The sequence below is a fragment of the Amblyomma maculatum genome, chromosome 7, assembly GCF_055883805.1.
Source record: "Amblyomma maculatum isolate TAMU_Amacu chromosome 7, ASM5588380v1, whole genome shotgun sequence".
NCBI lineage: Eukaryota > Metazoa > Arthropoda > Arachnida > Ixodida > Ixodidae > Amblyomma > Amblyomma maculatum.
In genome coordinates, this window is record NC_139350.1 from 93,942,330 (window position 1) to 93,963,490 (window position 21,161).

At 45.7% G+C, this 21,161-nt stretch overlaps 1 pseudogene; it reads left to right on the forward strand.

Annotated features, from left to right (window-relative positions):
• Positions 1-21,161, forward strand: part of LOC146183970 (solute carrier family 53 member 1-like) — a 93,887-nt pseudogene that overhangs the window by 43,509 nt on the left and 29,217 nt on the right.

Genomic DNA, 21,161 nt, shown 5'->3' on the forward strand with positions numbered 1-21,161 from the left:
TGACTCGATGCGAGGCACCCTATATATACTCAAGTTTTGACCAATCAATATCGCTGCTTTTTGATAATGGGACCCATAGGAAATTTCTCATCCGGTAGTATCGTAAAGCTCTGCTGAGGCTGGCATCAGTGCGCTTCTAATTTTCCGTAAACTTGACGATTTTACCAGCCATTAACACTAATAATAGCCTTTCACTGTGGTAAATTGCAGAATATGATTGATAAGTAGCGTTTTGTTGGGAATTATTCGTCTGTGCTCAATATCAGCAGCTACATTTTTGTGCCTCTTCACTCGTCAGGGAATTTTAACTGAAATAGTCAGGCAAAAACCTGAAAAGTCAAGGATTTTGAAAATAGTGGGTTGCTAGACACCCTGGTTGGTCTTTTTTTTCCCACCATCTCCTGTTTTCCACAGCAGCTTCTTTATTGTTTTTCCTTGGCACACTCCTGGCGTGTCTCTTGGGCAGCCATGCAAGACCAAATATTAAGCGTATTTTTTTTTCCATCTCTTGCTTAACTCCTTCTGTGGTTATGTGCAGGTGTAGCACATGCTTTTCAGTCTGCCAGGGGTGGCATGTATGTGGGGATTAAGGTCTGGCCTTGTCAAGCTATCCACTGCATAAGTTGAACTTGGATATAACGAAGTTCACAAAAGTTCTCAATTTCTCGTTACATGCAGGTTTTCTATGAAGGCTCGCACGAATGATGCAGAAACGAAACCGAAAGGCTTCAGATATCAGTGAAGGTGAACTCACCCTTCGGGCATTTATTTTACAGTAAAAGACTGCGTAATCTTTGCTTGTCACAGCACGACGCTCCAATGAAGCTAAATCATGTAATGCTCCTTCGTCGTCGCGTGAGCCGACGAAACGGCGCAATACGTCGATACACCGCCTTCGCGGTGGGCACGTCGCATGGATCTGGCTCATCAACCATCATCACAAAAATCAGTATTTTGCACGCTTTCGGCAAGTGCCTCATCATTCATTTCTTCTGTAGCTATGGCAGCATTATCGGCAAACAAAAAGTCGCTCAGGTCGACGTCGTCGGAGACACCACTTTTGCTGCATAGCTCATCCCACACTTCGGCCACATCGGATGAAGCGGAAGTCTCTTCTTCCTCGTCGTCGGCACCAGACTGCGTTTTTTGTAATCCCTGCCTTCATAAAGCACTTCTTAATAACATCTGCCCTGACTTCTTGCCAGGAGGCAGCAAGCATTTCAACTGACTGATAAATATCGATCTTCAGCTCCTGTTCTAGACGGATGTCCAGAAGAAGCTTCTGTATCAATCGGCATCGGTAACAGCATTTACAACTGTTGATTATTCCTTTGTCCAACAGCTGTATTAGTTATGTGCAATTAGCTGGGAAGTAGTGCAGTTCGATGTGAGACAGCTGCAGGCCTTCATGGTGCACAGCGCAATTGTCCAGAAGTAGGCAAACTTGACGGCCTTGCCGCTTGACATCCTGGTTGAAGTCTTTCAGCCATTCGGAAGAAATTGCCAGAGTCATCCACGCTTTAGTGTTCGCTGTGTATTTCACAGGCATACGCTTCGTCTCCTTAAAGCACATGGGATGGGCACTTTTTCCAACAACTAATGGGACTCGCTTGTCAGTGCCTTCAAGGTTAGTTCACAGTAGAACTGTTACGCGGAGTTTGCTCTGCTTTCCCCCGTGGCAGTCACCTCCTTTAGGTGCTAGCATGCAGCCCGGAAGCATCTAAAAAAAGAGAGCCGTCTCATCGGTATTATAGATTTTAGCCGCTTCGAAGCGACTCAGTATTCCAGGAAGCGTGTCAGCCACCCACGAAGCAGTAGCATCGCTGTCTGCAGAGGCAGATTTGCCGCAGATTACTTTTCCGATGACATTGTGTTGGCTCTTGAAACCTTGTAGCCACCCGTTGCTTGCTTTGAAGTCATCATGGCCCAAGATGCACGCAAAATCCTTCGCCTTCTGGTGTAATATCGCTCCGCCTATGGGCACATTCCTGGCTCGCGTGTCCAAAAACCACGTGAACACTGCCTTGTCCACATCATCGCATGTCGACAGTTTCAATCTTTTCTTAGCCTTTGTTCCCGACTCAACTGCACTTCTAATCTTCTCTTCCGCACTCAAAATTGTTGACAGGGTGCTCGCTGGGATGTTGAAACGAGCGGCGACGTCCTTCTTCTTCTCGCCCGCGGAGACCGCACTTAAAATGGCAAGTTTGTCTTGAAATGACAGAACAATTTGTTTTCTGGTCGTTGAACTCATCACGACGAACTGACGCCACAGATACAAGCGGAGCCCCATGAATACAGGCAGAAAGGCTGGCCTAGCACTTACGAAACACGTCGAACGAATCAACACCACTAATCCATAGGTACACGAGACGTGCACGAGAGGCAGAGCAACAGACAAGATGGCAAATGCACAACGTGCGCAAAAATTGCATGTGCTACATGCACGTACAGTACCAACAAAGAAATCAAATGCAGTCATTAATGCCACCTGATGTTTTGCTACACTACCAACACCGGGGGAAGCTGCTGCGTTAGCCACGGAGCGGTGCTAGAAGGTAGTACTATCATCGTCATCGTCAATTTTGTTTGATTTCTGCGATTACAGGCGGTCACGTATCTGCTGGCTTCTTAGAGTTCTAATAGTAAAAGCTCAAAAAATAGTTACTGATCAGATTCGCGAGTTCGTTACATCAAAGTTGACCGCCGCAACACCTTCGTTGCATAGAGCTCGAAAATACATTGGCTTCAATGGGTGTGGCATTGGGGAATTTAAAAACTTCGTAAATTCAGGAATTCGTTATATAGAGGTCCGTTGCATCCAGGTTGTCAACCTGGCACACTCATTTCAGACACACACATGAAGGCATGTGGTGTGATGCGGTTATGGTTGGAAATATAGCCCCGTCTGCACACCAGGTGTCCAAGATAGCAAGTAGGTGCACCTCATTCGTTGGCTAGAAGGAATGCCTGCTAGGTGGTGCTTGCATGGTGCTAAGATCTGGCCATCTCTGTGCCGCTCAAGCATCACCTGCCACTCGTGACTCAGTCAGGCGCAGAGGTACAGGAAAGCTTTCTTTGACTGCTTTGTTTCTCTCTTTTTTTTATGTGTGTTTGGACAGTGGTAAATACCAGGTTGCCAAAGTAAATGTAATCAGGCCTTTAAAATGATGGACTATCATAATTGCAGTATTTTTTTTTAACCTTGCAATTCAATGAAGTGGGAAAATAATTAGCTAACATTTTAATTAATGGCTCGAGGAACAAAGTGCGTAAGCAGGTGTCATATCTTCTCGAAAAGAAGCTAACTGCAACCTTTGCAGTAGGCTGGTATTTATGTAACATAGCATTTTTTTTTACTTGATTCCAAAATACCTCTCACAATAAAAAAAAACTTCATGCTATAGCAATCTACAGCGGAGCTATATGAGCATCCCGAGACCCATCTCGGGGGGAGCAAAATCCACTTTTCTCCGGAGTATTCTCCCAACTGATGCCTTCTGGGTGCTCTGGGAGAGCAATGCAGTCAATCCAGATAGTATATTGAATTGTAGCTTATATCTAGCAGTCAGAAAAAATCCTCTTGAAAATCCTGTGCCAAAATGTGCCACTTGTGGAATGCGTGTATTGAGCTGCCTTAAACAAAATATTTCATATTTCATAATAATTCGAGCTTGGTTCTTTTGAAATCCCAGATAATTTGAAGAATTTCTGCAGCCCTGTAATTTCTACTGCAAATCTGACCTAATAATTCGAGGCAGCGACCTGCACCAGCAAGGTAATTCAGAGCTTTGGGATGCCATGCGGGAATGCCCAATCCTAATTTCTCCTTAAACCGATGCAGCGAAAGCTTGTTGAAGTCGACAAAGGGGTCCTACAAAGCGATGCCAATGCTTGAAATGCTCCACCACTCCAGCCCCAGGAACACCTAGCACAAAAAAATCACGGTGGTATTGCTTCCTGCATAGGAGAAGACATGCTTCTCTGCAATGCAGCTGTGGATGCTTTCGGTGCTTCGAAGCATGGCCGGACTGCAGGCAGCGATGGGTGCACACGTTGCTCCTCTGCAGCCCTGCTGTGCTAAAGGAAGTGCATAGACAGGCATCAGGCCGTGACACCACGGAAATGCAATGGTGCTGGCAACAGCAGTGACTTTCGTTTTTGAGCACAAGCTGGGTTTGCATTGGCTGTGTCACGCTTGCTTGTTGTATAACTCGCGATATTCTAAAAAGTTGTGGTGCTGTTAGCTGCACCAAGAGGCACGAGCAAGATAATGTCATCAGTTTCCACATCTTGAGACGAAATTGAGTAATGTCACGCATTGGTACTCTTTAGGTTATCCGAATTTTGGCATCGAAGGTCAGTCAAAACCTGGTGATCAAACACATAAAATATCGCACCAAAAGCTACTCTGGTCAAGAAGTATGGTATATGCAGCGAGGGAACAGCTGCACCATTTACACCAAAGTATGCCAAATGGAAGATCCTGCTGCTGCAAAAAAAAAAATTTAGGTTTTGCTCTCTTTTGTGCCACGACGCATCAAAAGGTCACTTAAAAATTTTGTTGGGAGTGAGACTGATGCCAGCACTTTTAAATGTTGGCTGCACATTTTTCTCAGGACCACATCATGAAAAGTCAGGGCATGGAAATATTCAAAATTTCGAATAATTTATGAACTCAGTGTGTTCAAATTTAACTTGTACCATGCATTTCCGTTTGAAGTTTTGGAGCAGGGCTGTTGTCTGTCTGACTACAGTAGATGCATGTGCATCCATCGTCTGTGACACACCTGTTGGGCAATACACTGTCAGCGCTGCATTTAATTCACTTGATCCTCGACTCAAGGACGCTAGTGAACCAAACCATGTCTCCCATCTTCTGGCAGGTCAGTGCTGAAAGTATGCGTACATAAGCTTATGATCTTAGAAGAGGCTAACTAAGCACCTAATATTTCGTCCTGCACTTCGTTGTGCCTGTCCATGGAAGCACTTGCTATTGAAGGCAAATGTAGCAGATTTACCTTACGGAAAAATTGGAGGGAGAGCACATGCATATAGTACGGTACTTTTGTTCCTCGTGTTGCATTGTGTCACCGTCTTTGTTCTTATTCTTTCATCCTTGTTGTATAGACTTTTTTTCAAGCAGTGGTCAAGGGCACTGCTATATTGGAGACTGGTCTGTGTGCTTAGCACATGGAAGAGTCGAGGATTATCTTTCCCTAGCCCAGTCAAACCAGTTTCTCTGAGGGATGTGCATCACAAAAACATGAATGAGAGCGAACCAGCCAAGATGGAAACTGTGGTGCAGAATGTGCATCAGGGCTGAGTTTTGGGATAACTTGGCAAGAACAAACAAGGTTCGGCAAATGCTTCTTTGGCTATTAATATGTTTAATACAGCGGCTGCCCCGGTCAGGCAATTCGTGAGGTTCACTGTAATCCATTCGCTGCAAGCGGCACTAAATTTGCCTCTCTCATTAATTGGAGCTCGAGGAACCGAGAAAATTGTTCGAATTATCAGATGACCTCTAAAAACTGTCAAGAACTCCTTGCATCACAATAAATTTTTTTGTGAAAGACTGGAATGGTTGCCTTGCCTTGTAGTTGAGCAGCTGCATTGCATTTGGGAGATGCTGGGTTCAATCCCCAGGGATGCCAGGTACCCACCAGTTTTCCATTGGGTCCACCCTGGCCAAATGCTCAGCTCTTGTGGGGTGAAACGTTGGGGAAAAGAGCCTCTGTCAACACACCTGTTCAACTCAGTTTGAGATGAGAACAGTGTGGCAATGGCTGTTCTTACATTTTTATCAATGCTTCAAAGCATTGATGGAAACAAAGTGATGCTCATGTTGTAGTGGAGCCCCACCACATTGCACCATGAAGGGCGCAACTCCCGCACCCTTCACAGTGCAGTGTGGTGCGGCTCCACTGCTACCATGTCACATGCATCATGAGCGGTGGTGGCGCGTGTGAGGGGTCTGGCACAGCATGTGGCAAGCACGCAGTCTTAGCACACTAGAATGGAACCAGGCAGATAGAAGAAAAAGGAAGGAGTGAAAGAAAATTAAGAGCACCAGTGATGTGCCAGTCTGCTTTCAAAACGGGGCTTAGCACTCGCATCGTCTCTCTTTGTCCAGTCCCCCCGTCTGCTTTGAGCTAAACTTCAGAATGAAATTAAGAAGTTTACAGTGATAAGGTGGCTGCTGATGGCACATAATATGAGAGGCCGTTTTCCTCCAGTTGACATAGTTATGATGATAAGAGTGACGATGAGGCCTTGCCGGCCTTTATTTATCCTTGTTGTGCTGCAGTGTTGCATTGTCAAAGCTCACATGTGCTGAAAGCCTTTGTATTACAAAGTGAGCTGGCAAAGCTCAACAAAGGGCCAGCCAGTCCAGTGAGCTTTCATCTGGGGCACTTTTAGAGGGCTGTTGCTGAGTAGAGTTCTTTGCTGCAGAGCTTGGTGACCACCATGCTGGAAGGCGGTGACCGCCAAAAAGCCATGAAGCGGTTACGAGTGCCTCCTCTAGGTGACCAGGTGAGACCAGTGCTTCTTACCACTGAAGCTCACCCGCTTACTGTCCGGAATACCCGGGTTTGAACCCGACCTCGGCAGCTGCGTTTCGATGGAGGCAAAATGCAGAGGCGTCCGTGTGCTGTGCGATGTCAGCGCACATTAAAGATCCCCAGGTGGTCGAAATTTCCAGAGTCCTCCACTACGGTGTCTCTCATAGCCTGAGTCGCTTTGGGACGTTAAACCCCACAAACCAACCAACCAATCATTTTTTTTTGGCACTTGTTGAACCACCACAAGTTGCTGTCTTGCTCATGTCTGCCTTAGGCATCCCAGTTTCCAAAATATTTTTCATTTTTAATTCAGTAATTTGTTTTACTCACATAAATTCTTGAAGCTTTTTTTCTAGTTCAAAACACTGTTTTTGCTGTGACTTAAATTCAATGCGTTTTTTTCTTTTCCTTCTGCTTATGTGTACAGTTCCTATTCACTCATAATACCCACTTTTTGAGTGATAGGTTAACATAACTAAATTTCTGTCATTTTGCAATCGTTAAACTTCAAGGTGGTCAGAAGCATCACTGCATTATTGCTTTGTCCAGATAAGTTAGCAGCTCTCTGTACAGCCCATGGAGAAAATGTGCTCATAAATGCTGGTGTAACTTTGTGTTTTTTCAAGTTTAGAAGGAGTGGTTTCTAAATTAGCCAGCATTTGAAGCATCCAGAGTTTAAAGATGTGCACTACTTTCACTGGATAGGTGCAGTTTATTGAGGTAATTATTTTACAAACACTGCTTGAGCTGTGTGCAACAAGCACTTGCTACTTAAAATGGTGGCACAGATTCTGGCAGAGGGTGGATTATATCTCATGGGCTCACTTAGCCACAGGTGCCACTGCACAAGAGTGACTGTGGGCTCTTGTGTGGATGCAGCAATCACCCTGGGTGACCTTCAAGGTGGGACTTTTTTCTGGTGCCTACATCGTTCTCGTCATTGCAGTGATCCTCACAGGTGAGCCTGCTGCACTTCTCCCTTGCTGTGGGGGTCTTTTTTTTCAAGGGCTATCAGCACCGCTGGGTGGCATGCACAGCTGTGGCACGCAGATATCTTTTCCTGGAGAAGACACTGAGCTGACCTCACCTACTGGTATGAGGCAAGGTCTGCGGTCTGCTGAACATAGCACATAGGCTTTAACAGCTGTGCGAGAGAGCTTAGCTCTTGTGTTGACCTTCCTGCTTAAGAGAGTGTTGTTTTGGGCTGTGAGTAGTGTGTTTAAGAAATGGGTGGGGGCAAGGGGAGCTAGTACTGATAGCAGCATTACACCTTCACTAAGCAAAAGGAGCTGAAAGGGTCTGAGAGTTGCTTTTTTGGTTATCTTTTTTTTCTGTGTCTTGTGGTTGGTGTAAAGATTCAGTGAACTAAGCTGGCATTCTGCTTGCCTTCGCAATCGTGTGTAGGTGAGTATTGCTGAAAGGAGCGAGAAACAGAGGCCTTTAATCTTTATTTTTCTCGGCTCATGACTGCTCTTGCGCTTTCCAGGGCTTGCATTTATTGAATGTTGCGCCTGCTGTGTTAGCATGCTAACCCTCATTTGTAAGAGGCTGCAATGGTCACATATTTTGGGGCATAGTTTGTGTACCTGTGGCCACTTCCTTGTCATTGCACATATAGTGCTATAATATGCAAATCACTCGCCAGAGTTGGTGAGAAAAGAGTGCTACAAAAAGCAAAGACAAAAAAAAAAAACAAGCAAACTGGGTGGGTACTTTCTTTGCGTGAGTGGATTCAGTACTCTCCTAATGAACCCGCCCTCCTGTTTTGTTGTTTGGAATTCACTTTTTTTAGGCATTATTTCTCAGCGCATTCTTCAATTTCATGTTGTCATAGTTGACACATGCCAAGATGTGCATGCTAACAACATTGCAGCATATTTATCTTTCCACGAGAGCTCCTGCGATTGTGGCGTGCTGAACAAACTTGGCAGAGCACCAGGAGTGCCGGCGGAGGTGGTTGTTTGGCACACCACTGTGCACTTGGCTCTGTCAGTGTATGCTTAGAAAGCTGGCAAGCACATGAGCATTGTACAAGTTTGGAAAGGCGCATAGTAGTTTAATAAATCGGAACACTATAAAACATCCTTTCCACTGAAGTGGTATAGAGAAAGCAGGACCTTGAAATCTCAGAGTGATTCGGCAAACTCGAGATAAGGAGCAAAAATGCCTAACCGCTCTCATGCCACAGCTAATGTTTAAACATTCACATTACACTTTTATGACCATCCTGTGAACTTTTAACGTTGCATGAAAAATGCACATTTGACCTTTGGGCCAGTATTCAGCATGTCCACTTCATCCTGCCATGATTAGCCAGTACCATCATAAAATCTTCGGATCGTGCCGTGATCATGGCAAACACCCTTTGGAAGTGAGCAATACCAAGCAGCAGGGACATGACTGCATGCTTTTCTGGACAGACAGAGGGGCAAGTGGTCTGGTAGGCAGATGTATGATGCGAAGTTTTGACATGCATAGAAAAATGTATCATATTTTTCCCGCATAATGAAGCCTCCCTCAATAATAAATGTAAGCTGTCTTTAAAAAAAAGGTAGGTTAATTGCATGAGTAAATACGGTATTCTGTTCTAAAAGAAGCTCAATAATTAACAGATTGACTTAAGAACAGAGAATGAAGGTGACCATTTACGTTACTGCATTTACCGAAGTGCTTGGCTGAAAAATTTCCTCTTTGCCTCGCAACAACTAAAGCCCCGACTACAAACACACACGCGCCAACGTCGTCGCGCAGGTCAGCCAAAACCGGTCTGTGCATGGGCATGGCACCTGACGCGAGCATTGCGGGTGCTGACGCTCCGATCTGTCCCTGCGTGAGCCAAAACCGGAACCGGAAACTAGTTACATGGTTACAATAGGAGGGGACCGCACAGCGGTCCCCTACCCCTTTCTTCTCATCGTTGAGTCTCCTTAGCTCCCCCTGCCCCTTTTCTTCACGGACCGGGTGCCCTTTCAGCTCTCTCCTGCTCTTTTCTTCATGGCTAGCAATTTTCTCAGTCCGCTTGAGAGGGTCATCGACCCAGTACCAGAAGCATGGAGATGCACTTTCCTTTTGTGGCGCCTTCTGTGGCGCTAGCGTTGGCATCGCGGCATGTGGAAAATGATTTGAAGTCCCCCCTTAACACATGCCACTAATGGCTGCAGTCACAGCCATTGGCCACAGTCGCTGCTGCCACTTCAATCTTAGCTCGCTTCCATGCTTGGTAAGCTTCTTGGCAATGGCCTAATCTAGCTTCTCGTTGTTTGATGGCTTTGGCAGCCTGTCTGGCAAAGCTGCGGTCTTTAGCGAGATGACGTATGTGTATAGTATATTTTCCTAGGTTAAGTGAAGGAGCGGCACAGATGGTGCACGAGATTGTTTTCCAGTTGGAACTTGATGAAGACGACGGGGTTTACTGCACAGCACGGTTTTACATGAGGCATGATGGCTGTGGCGATAGCACAGTACTGTCATGCCTGAGCACGACGATGAAAGTGACGATGTTTGCTGCGCAGCGCGAGATGAAACATGCGGCTCACGAGTATGTGCATCATGTGTGGAACACATGAGGTAGTCGTAATAACATGAAACTCACAAATAGGGGGGTTATGTGAAGGCACCAGCCCAACCTCGCCGAACCCACCCCCTTCCCAGGCCTCAGGTCATCCTTGTGAATAAAGACATGAATGAACGAATGAATGAAACTCTCAAATGAATGAAATGAAAGGTATGGAAAGCATGAATGAATAGAACACCAAAACAAAACAATTCAGAATATAAAATTATGCTGCATTGATCTCTTAAAAATTTGGCGTACCTATCTGCTTATATCTTTTCTATGTGATGTTTGGAAACAATAGTCGCCATTCAGTTCCTGGTGCAGCTGTTGAATCTCACATACTCATTCTTATAACTGCACTAACAAAATGCAGTTAAGGCAAGTTACCAAGGAACTACAGTTAAAGTACTATTTAATGAAATTGAGGACAGCCACAAATTATTTTGTAAATTGGGAACCTTGGTAAATTGAGGGAAGCATTTCTCGATCATTTAATTTGATTCGGATACATTGGATTATTGTACGATGTATACTTTGGCATCAAGGAAGTACCACAGCTTGATACGAAGCTTAAATTCGATGAAAATTAAATTGCATTTTGAAAGGACGTAATAGCGCAACTTAGTTGAAGGACCAGGGGAGTTGTGCTGTTACGTCATTCGGAAATGCAATGCCAACTTGTACACTATGCTGTGTTGCTACAATGAAATTGCAGCTTGCTCAAATGGCTGACATCGATAGCAGATATGACAAGAAATGAAAATTTCACCTTGGCAAAAGTGGTCCAAGGGGACTACAAATTTCTTTGCCAGCAAAGAAGTTACTGATCTTTGCTTGAATGTGGTTTGTAAGCAGCAACTGCACAGATTTTTTGTGTATTCGTCCCTCATGCGTGTTCGTGTGTTCTGGTAGACTGTCGCAGCAGATCAAGGGCATCCAAAACTTGGCAAAAGCAGGACAAAGTTTCTCCGCGATGTTACCATTGGCTCGCAGTCAATACACTTAGGGCATTTTCTACAAAATAGACCAAAAATATACTATTTGATTTTTATTTTTTGACAAAAAGTTCGTTAAATTGGGACAGATAGCAAATATTATGCACTGCAAGTTCATTTTGAATGTGTGCAGCTTTAATAGCATCGCTAAATTGTTAAAAACATTCATTTGCAGCTTGGTCTTCCTTTGCTCATAGCACAGCAGAGTTTTGCATTTTTGAACTTTTTGTGGCGTATGGCTGGCATGTTTTGCAGCATGTTTTGCAGAGGGTGGTGGATTGCAGATCGCACTATGAAAATCTGAAAATCAGCTCTGCTCTATGAAAGCTAGGTGCTCAAACCCCACTTGATGCATCTGGAAGAGCTTCGTGCTTGTCGAAGTTCTGGAGGTGCCACATCACGTTCCAGATCTTTTCTTGTTGCTGAAACCCTAGTGAGCGAGAATAAAACAAGCGGGAGCCCAGAATGAGCTTGTGTAACTGCTCAAGAGCAAGCTGAAAGTAAAAGTATGCTTTCTTTGGCCACATGTATAAATTTCAGGCTGATATTTGTCTGATTCATCATCCGAGCTGAAGTCAGCGCTTGTGAAGTGGTCTTCGGACTCTTCACTGCTGCTGTTATAAAAAGTTTACATTAGAGGCAGCGGAATTACGCAAATGGTGCCAAATTTGCTTATGCAACTCTATGAAGCTAAGCAACCAAGTTTCACAGAGGCTGCCATGCTGTTCACCTATTTTTCGCAAGTGTGTGTAGGATTTTGTTGAGAGACAAAAGTCAGCTAGTCTCTACGCCTTGAACACTGAATGCACAGCGTGGCCATCTTGTTGAACCATGTGAGTCTTTCGGAAGAACGAGCTCCCCCATTTGATTCCTGCATTGTTTTGCGCGCAGGTGTGTTCAGCCAGACGCAGGACGACTGGCGCATTGTGTTTCGCCTCTACCAGGGTACACTCCTCATTATACTGTTCATGTTTCTCATCGGTGTCAATGTGTACGGCTGGCGGACATCAGGTGTCAACCACGTGCTCATCTTTGAGCTCGACCGCCGAAACCACCTCTCCAAGCAACACCTCATGGAGGTAGGTATATGCACCCTGGAGTTGGGGTTGTTCGCTTCTCTGGAATGATCGAGACTAGGCGAACAAACTTAGCTTCTTCTGGAAGCAGAGGAAATGATGTTTTATGTTCAGGCCAGTCGAGTTGATTTTTAATTGCACATCGGCTGATTTTACAGGATGCGCTTTTTCATGTGCTTATCTCTATCATGTACTACCATATTTCCTGGTGTATAATCTGCATTTTCTTGTCAGTATTTTTCATGGGCGCATTTCATTGAACAGTACTGTTTGTATATGACAGAAAATTGTGTACCCCAACTTGGAATTGTTTACTGTGCCTACTATGTTTGTAAAAAAAATTGATGCATAAAAAAAAAGGCGGAAAAATTGAGTCGGTTTCAAGGTACTTTATGGGTAGAACCACGCTATCTAGCCATAACTTGCTGCATCCAGCGTAATCTAGTTGATTAAGTCATATTCTCAAAGGTTAGTATATTAGTACCAAACCCAGCCCTGCCGCAGTGGTGTAGGAGCTAGGGCGCTTGACTGCTTGTGTCTAGGGATGTGGGATCTAATCCCGGCCACAGCGGCCGCTTTTCGGTGTAGGCGAAAAGTTAGGTGTTCATGTGTTGTGCGATGTCGGTGTATGTTTAAAGAACCCCAGGTGGTCGAAATTTTTGGAGCCCATCTCGTACGGCGTCTCTCATAGCCTGGTTCATAAACCAATTCAAATCAGTGCCACACCCGTTTGGCTTTGCATGTGTCATGCAGTGTTCTTGCTCTGCATAATGCTTCCCGTGAATTTGCCCCTACTTCGCTAGAGACAATATACTGTTTGTTTCTGGTTTCTTCGTGGAACATTCTCATTGGCTGTTTGTCCCTTAAGGTGATGACGCGGCATGCGGCAGATAGTGCTTGATAGTAATTCATAGTTACTTCAGCATTCAAAGATAAGGCATCTGCTAGCAAGAACAAGGAATAATAAAAAATTCTGTAGTGATGGTGTAATCAGAGCTGCGGTGATGAAACTTGGCAGAAATAATGCGCAGTAGTGATTACAAAACATTACAAAATTTGCAACAAAAGGTCTCGCAATTTATATATTTTTTGCACATTTGTTCCCTTTCTTCAGCATGCTTATAACATTGACTGAGATTAGCAGTGCACAAATGGTCATGTTACACAAGTAAATGTAGAGATTATAAGGGCACAGTAAAAAAACATCATCTAGAATTTTTTTCTTATGAAAACTGAGCGCCCCAGTTAGTGGCTGAATTACCAGGTAGGGGTGCTCTGCCGCTGAGCTGGGGACCCTGATTTGATTTTGGCCATGCCGGCTGCGTTTTGAAGTAGGTAAAAAAAGCAAGGTGCCCGTCTAATGTGCATTGTTGTTAGTTCTCGGTATACGTTTTTAAACCGACTAAATTGTGATTTTTATTTTGCAAATATTTGTGTTGGTTAAGGTGCTAGAGTAGTGAGCCCAAGGATGCAGTTCCTGGCCATAGGCAGCCGTATTTCGGTGGAGGCAAAACGCAAGGCGTCTGTATGCTGTGCAATGTTGGTGCATATTCAAAGCACCCAGATGGTGGAATTACCAGAGGCCTCCTCTGCGGCATCCCTTATGGCCAATGTTGCTTTTTGAGACATTAAATCCCTTATACCATGCCATACAAATGTTGTTCATACAGATTCGGCCACACATGAGAACCACACAGACACAAGCACCTTACCTGAAAAGGTGTAGCTGGGATAAGATTTCACTTCACTTCCTCTGAAGCGCATCAAGTGAGCGTCCTAGACATGTGATTGACTCTGTACTCTTAATCTCTACATCTGTGCATTATTCATGCCAAGCTTCATTGATGCATAATTTATTGTTACATACTTCTCTCACCCCACCTTAGTAGTGCCCCATGATTGCACATAGGCTTAGGAAACAAGGTCTTGTTAGCGCGTATATAGTAGAACCCTGCTGTAATAAATTCAGATTTAGTAAATTGGAACTCAAGTCCCAGTTCATGTTCCATACATGACTGTACATTTTTCCTGCTTTAAAGTAAAGACATCTCCCATGAAATGACGTCGCCATACACGCGCTACTTCGTATCTCAAGGAAATTCTTTTTTTTTATTTTTCGAAAAACAAAAAGCCAAGTGTTTTTAAATGGCTTTACCACCAGGCTCGGCAGCAGTCAGGAGAAGGCAACTTTACGTAGGTCTTGGAGTTGTGAGGGAAAGGATGCAGCTCTGAGGAAAAGGAATTATAGCTGTCTACAAACATCGAAAGAGGGCACCGCAGTGCGCATTCTTATCATTACCTTAAAGGCCCACTGTCCACCCTCCGGTCGAAAATATTTTGTTCCCCGATGACTGTGAGACTTCGCCCCCAGAACGCAAGGCCACAAAATGTTTTTGAAAAGAGTAACTAATAATGCAATTACAGCTACCGCAATCACCCGATTCTGTTGTGTTTCTCTCCACCCATTCCCTCGCAAAGGTTTTTCACTCTCTCGCTTGGTGGCACTCACTGTCTTGGTGGCACTCCACGTGTGTGAAAAAAACAAAAACTGGCGAGGGAGCATGCGCTGCTTGATTCAGTCGGACCGTGGCAAGGGAAAAGCGTGCAGCGAGTGGTAGACACCCATCCTCTGCCCTCAGACAGCGAGACGGACCAATGGATGTTGTTTTTGACTACAACGTCAACCTTGCGGCTCATAGAGAAAGGGGGAAGCTGGTTTCCCGACGGGGAGGATGAGGGAGCTTTGATTTGTATTTTTGCTGCTTTGCAGCGCACATATCGCTGTAGCATTTTGCTTAGACTTTCTTGGTACCTGATCAAAACACTGGGCTCCTTTGCTTAAAAGGTGGACAATGGCCCTTTAAGCACGCAGTGGAACACAGTCCGAAAACTGTATGTGGATGCTGCTCTATACGAGCATACATTGACCGCAGCAGCAGCTGTGGTGGTGGGCTCTTCTTACACAGAAGTCTCCAGCATGTTCATCCCGCTCTGTACTATCACAGAAGTGGAAGTGGCGGCAATCGTGCTGGGCATTACCTACGTAGACGTGACCAACCGAGAGCTTCGCCTAATCACTGACTCACAAGCGGCGTGTTGGCTCCTTCTTGCAGGCAGAATACCTACAAAATTAGCTCAGTTCACAACTAATCCATTGGCTACAGGTTCATTGCTTAAACATCAGATCGCCTAGGTCCCGGGGCACTCCGGGTTGGAAGGTAATGAGGTCGCGGACAGGCTTGCTCGAGGTCACACAAACTGAGCGGCCACCATCCCCGATCTTACAACTAGCATTCCTGTCCCTGCGACTTACGGCGCGCGACTGAAAACAGTACCTACGTGAATGTCGGATTTACCCCCCTCCACACAAGGGGCTAAATGCACAGGAAACGCGGGAATGGAGACAGCTCCAAACCAACACTTTCCCCAACCTACATCAATACAGCATCATTTTCCCAGAACACTACACTTACATATGCACTTAATGCAACGACCAGCCCACCGCCTACCACATCACATCGAGGTGCACGGGCCCCAAACCTGCAGATAAACTCACATCGTTCGGAGGTGCAGTGTGAGGCCACTCTGCTATGCTCTGGCCTACCGAACCAGCGTAGTCTAGTAAATCAGGCAAGAGTGGACACACATCATTCGGAGGTGCAGTGTGAGGCCACTCTGCTATGCTCTGACGTAGCGACCCAGCGTAGGCTGGTAAATCAAGCAAGAGCGGCAGCCCAGGCCACTGGAGTCTTGACTCCACTTACTGTCCCCCCCTTTCCTTTTTTTTTTCTTTTTCTTTTTTGTTTCTTTTCTTTTTGAAATAAAGTTTTCTCTCTCTCCATTCAGAAAGTAAGAGGGAGTAAAAGTGCAGCGAGAAATAGGGAAAGGTAAGGATAGCCATACATTTGCAGCACGAGGCAGAAGTGGCAGCAACTGGAGGCGCGGCGCGTGTGGTTTTGCAGCGCTTGATTGCCGAGTGCGTTTCTCATCTTGCCTTTTAAAACTTAAAAGACAGAAACCGTAGAAGATGACGCTGTGTTCATGCAAGGCTTTGGTTGTCATCTGAAATCATACTCTGTTGCATTCATAGCCGCGTTGCCCTTATGCTTCAAAGGTGTTTCCACGAGATGTAAACAAAAAAATCTTATAACTTAAAAAATTGCATGTAGAGACTATAAGAGAGATATGGAAGGTATTTTAGAGATTTTTTTTTCACTAAGCAGCAAGGCGTGTTTAGTAAGTAGGCATTTAATTATCAGACTGCATGTTCGGTATCATGTCATCACCAACAACTGATACAGTAAAGATTTTTTCTTGTCCCAGTGACTTTGCTGTAAAGTGGTGTAATGAAAAATGCCAACAGTTTCTCAAACCAAAGAAAGTGGGGAGGTATTGGCATTTGCAGCGGGCAAGGTAATTTGTGAAATTCTGCCTCTCTGGACTGTTTGCAGCTGGCTCCATTGCAACTTCCACTGTGCTAGTAGTGTGAGGTGCATACAGGTGAACTACATGGCAGCACCCTCTTTGCAGAGGTTTTAGGGCATTCTGTTGTTTTGATCTTTAGTGCCTGTAGCAGTACCACTGCTTTTATCATAGTAGACTTGAAAGAGTTTGGCAGAGTTGGTCGCTTCTGCTGCTTTTGCTATTTCAGGTGAACGCAATTCTTCACTTTGATGTCTATCACTTTGTGTGTTAGATGGCAGTCAGGTTTTGGCAGCAGGTGGCCGGGACGTGCATTCATTCCTGCAAGACCAAAATGACCATCGGCAGCCATGCAGCCTGTTCGAGGAGGGAATGCAAGCATTAGCACAAACCGCTGAAGTGCAGAAACACTTTGGGCCTGACGTGGTTGCTGTTCCATGTTGGTAATGGTGGGTGATGCGTGCAGATAGCTGCCATCTTCGCCGTCCTCTGTGCCCTGAGCATGCTGGCATTCGTCTACTTGGGACACCTGGCCATCCCCATCTACGCCAGCCCCCTTTCCCTGCTGCAGCTGATGCTGGTGTTCCTGGTGAACCCCTTGCACACCATGCGGCACCAGGTGCGCTTCTGGCTCCTGCGGGTGCTGGGACGCATCTTTGCGGCGCCCTTCTTCTACGTGCGCTTCGCAGACTTCTGACTGGCCGATCAGCTCAACAGCCTGGTGCCCGTGTTAATCGATGCCCAGTACTTTTTCTGCTTCTACTCCACTGACTTCCAGTGAATAGAGAACAGCGGTGAGGAGGCGGCAACCCTCGCTATGAGTGCTTGTGTTGTTCTGAGCTGTAGCGGACGCACGGAGATTTAGTCGGAAAGCAGTCATACAACATACAGAACCATCAACATGTTTCTATTTGTAAAGGGGTCCTGTCAAGGAATGCTAATGAGTCATATATATATTTTTTTGTTGGTTGCATGAATTAAATATAGTAATGTTGCCAGCATCAATCCCAACAACTCAATAGGTGCTGATAATGTCGTGATCAGTGTCAGTTTTCAGTGGCAGCAGTGGTACACCTCATGTTGTTGTGCAGGTACCTGATAGTTGGATAAATTCCGAATGCACCATGAGCCTCTCATTATTAGTAGTGTTAAGGCGTTAATAATCGTTGACTCTGGAACAAGCTTGTCAGTTTGCTGAGTAGTATACTTGGCCTTGCAGGACGACAAATGTCAAGACAACAGTACAAAATGTCCTTTTAACTTGTGCACTGTTTATAGTGTGGAATTATCACGTGGCTATACCAGGCCGCGGAAAGTAGCGGCACTTCCGTCCCATCTAATTCGCCCAAGCTTCTTACATGCGGGGGCGAAAGGAGGAAAGAAAAAGCTGGGAGGAGGACTTCTCCCTCGCGCCTAAATTTTCCCTTCGCACTGACGGTGCCGCCGACTCCGCTGCGTGGTTTTCTTCGGCTTTCCGCGAACCGCTGTAATTGTTACGACTCTGCTCGTTGTGAATTAGAACCGACGTCTGCGTAGTCTAGCGCTGTGAAATTTTGTGCGTGTTGACTTATCGGCCAAAGTTGAGATTTTTCGTCGCAATTTTTTTACTCTGTGCATCTCATTCCTGCTAGCTCTCCGCTTTTTCGTGAGACAAGAGACTTGTCTTTGTGCAGCTCCAGTTTCATGGACCCATCTCTTCTGTTGATTGTGCTGGCCATTACAGTCGGCGACATTCGCTGTGGTTCGGGTTGTTGATCTTGTTACCTTCATGTGCTGTGGAGAGGCGTAAGTGCGTTTCGAAGACGGCGGCTCTTGCAGGAAGGGTAGTGTAAATTTTTAATCATGTATTTTGCTTATGTATAGCATGGTGACATGTGATTACTTACATCAAATACCAACCACTAGGTAACTAGAACGCATGTATTTGCTCTATGTTTCTACATTGCTTTGATGGTATGGAATGCATAGAATGAATATGTGCATTTTTTATTAAGTTTATATCAACTGTACACATGCTGACAGAAGCAGTGCCGGCAAACTGGGTTCTTTTGTAGTGATAACGGAAGCATGCAAGATTACACTGTTAGTGCTGAGCACTGAACACTACTGTAAACTTTTGGCTATGTAAAGTGTGTGTGTGTATGAGGGATACCCCATCGCATCTTTTCATTTTCTGTTTCTCGTGCAGTTAATAAAAAAAGGGAAACAATATCTGCTGTTCTCTGTGCTATTTCTTGCTGCGGTTGGGTACGCTTGCTCACGAGCACCTGCGCCCTCGAGAACGATACGCTTGTGGTTTTTCTTTTCATCACAGTCTGTTCCTGCTGCGAGCCAGTCGCGCTGCGGCAGGAATGATGATGCGGTAGAAAATCCTCGGGCAGAGCGTTTTCCCGGGCGCAGGCGCACGCGAGCACCCGCGCTGCTTGAAACAACCTACCGACACCCCCGTTAGCTCGCCGTTTTTTGTACCGCTCCGCTATACGGCCTTCCCCGTCAAGTCCATTATTTACGCGCCCCCTCCCGCTGTAATGGAGAGTTTGGCCCTACCGTCTGTAATTCGTGGCTGCATTTTTTTTTTATTCTTTGTGTGCTTAAAAAGTACTTGCACCCCTCTTGCATTTCTGCACAGAATAAAAGCAGCGATCAAGTTGAGCTTGACATAGTAACATTGCTAGCCTGATTTTTATTGTTAAATTGCTATTTTATGAAAACTAGTATGAGACCTAGCAGCTCTCTGATTGGTGACTTTATTAGTATTTTGTGGGTGTCATCAACGTAAAGTTGCCTACAACAGTTGAACCCGGATAATTCAAATTTTGGTTATATTGAACTCGCGGAATATCTCTGAAAATCCCATGTAAAAGCATAGAAAGCTGCGTCGTATATCGAACTTAATTTCACCGGTCATTCAATATTTCAAACTCTGCACCACGCATTGGACGATGCGCCTTCTTCAAAGACAATCGCATCACCCTCGGCCATTTGCCACCTGACGTGTTCAAGCCACGCGCGGCACAGAAGAAATGAGAGGGCCCAGTTTGGCGATTACTGGTCTAGGGCAGCGCCGTGCCCTATCCTCAAATGCGCCCACATCTGCATTGATGACGTTTGCAAGCCATGTGCCTGAAGGAACGAGAGGGAATCAATGCAGACGCGGTGTTCGGGAGAGGGAAAACGCGATAGAGCCAAGCGCAAGGGTGTGCCCACTCTTCTGCCGAGCTTTATCTCTCCGCTTCCTCTCTTTCCCAGTCTTCGTTCGCACCAGCACGCACTACACATACACGGACAAGCCAGCTCAGTCCGTGGCAGACGCTTTCTCCAGTGTGTGTTGTGAATGCTCTTTGTGCGCCGGCTGCCGTGCGATGCGCGTCTCATGTCACGTTGCACGTGTGTACTGTATTTACGCACATAATGCTCGCACTTTTTTTCGCGGAAAATTGATGCTAAGTTGGGGGGTGCGATAATTATGCGGGGAAAATTTCGAGCAAATGTTTTGGAGCGCTAAAAGCAAATTAAAATAGGTGAGAATAGGGATTCCTAGGTCAGCTATTGTAAATATAACCATAACATTACTTTCAAGCAGAACTTACTCTTGTTATAAAAGTACAGGGTTGCCAAAAGCACTAATTGCTAAAGCACTTTATTTGCCGCACGCAGCCTCATTCTCATTCCCCACGTTCCGTAGTATAATGCTCACAGCAGACCATACAGTTCTACTCTCGATCAGAGACTTGATCAGAGTCCGTATTGACACAGCAATCGCTTTCTCTAGTAGTGCACTATGGAGAACGCGTTGACGCCGAAGTGCCTGCTAGCAGCTCGGTTGCTATGCTGTAGCCCGTACTCGAAAGCTTCCAGCTTAAAAGCAGCTGTATAACTTGCGTACTGCCCCACCGCGATGCGGCACCAAGAACACGGTAGACAGAGGAACAAAGCAAGTAATACGGACAGAACGAAGGAACAATGATAAGACGCAGAGACACATCGCAAAATGGCGACTGTGAGCATCGTGAAGGTAAAAAAAAGGCGAGAGTAACCAATGATGATGTACTCTAGCACGCTACCGCCACCTGGTAGCGCGTGCGCACAACGAAGCCAGCTACGTTCAGTAGTGATCCAAGATGGCCTTTGTTACTAGCAGACGACTCTCGCGGTGGTAATATTGGTGGTGCCCCGCAGGGGTGGCGCAGTGGTTACGGCGCTCGACTACTGTTCCCAAGGATGCGGAATTGAATCCCGGCCTCGGCGGCAGCTTTTCGATGGTGGCGAAAAGCAAGGCGCCCATGTGCTGTGTGGTGTCAGTGCAAGTTAAGGAACCCCAGGAGGTCGAAATTTTTGGAGTCCTCAACTACGGCATCTCTCATAGCCTGAATTGCTTTGGGACGTTAAACCCCACAAACCGCCGTAATATTGGTGGTGCAAGCATTATGCGAGTAAATACGGTAATCTACAGCAGCAGTGGACGCCAAAAAGCGGCAGTTTTTTTTTTGTTTGCGGGTGGTGGTTTATCATTGCTGTTGAGCTGAACGTGTGGCGTAGCGTATGC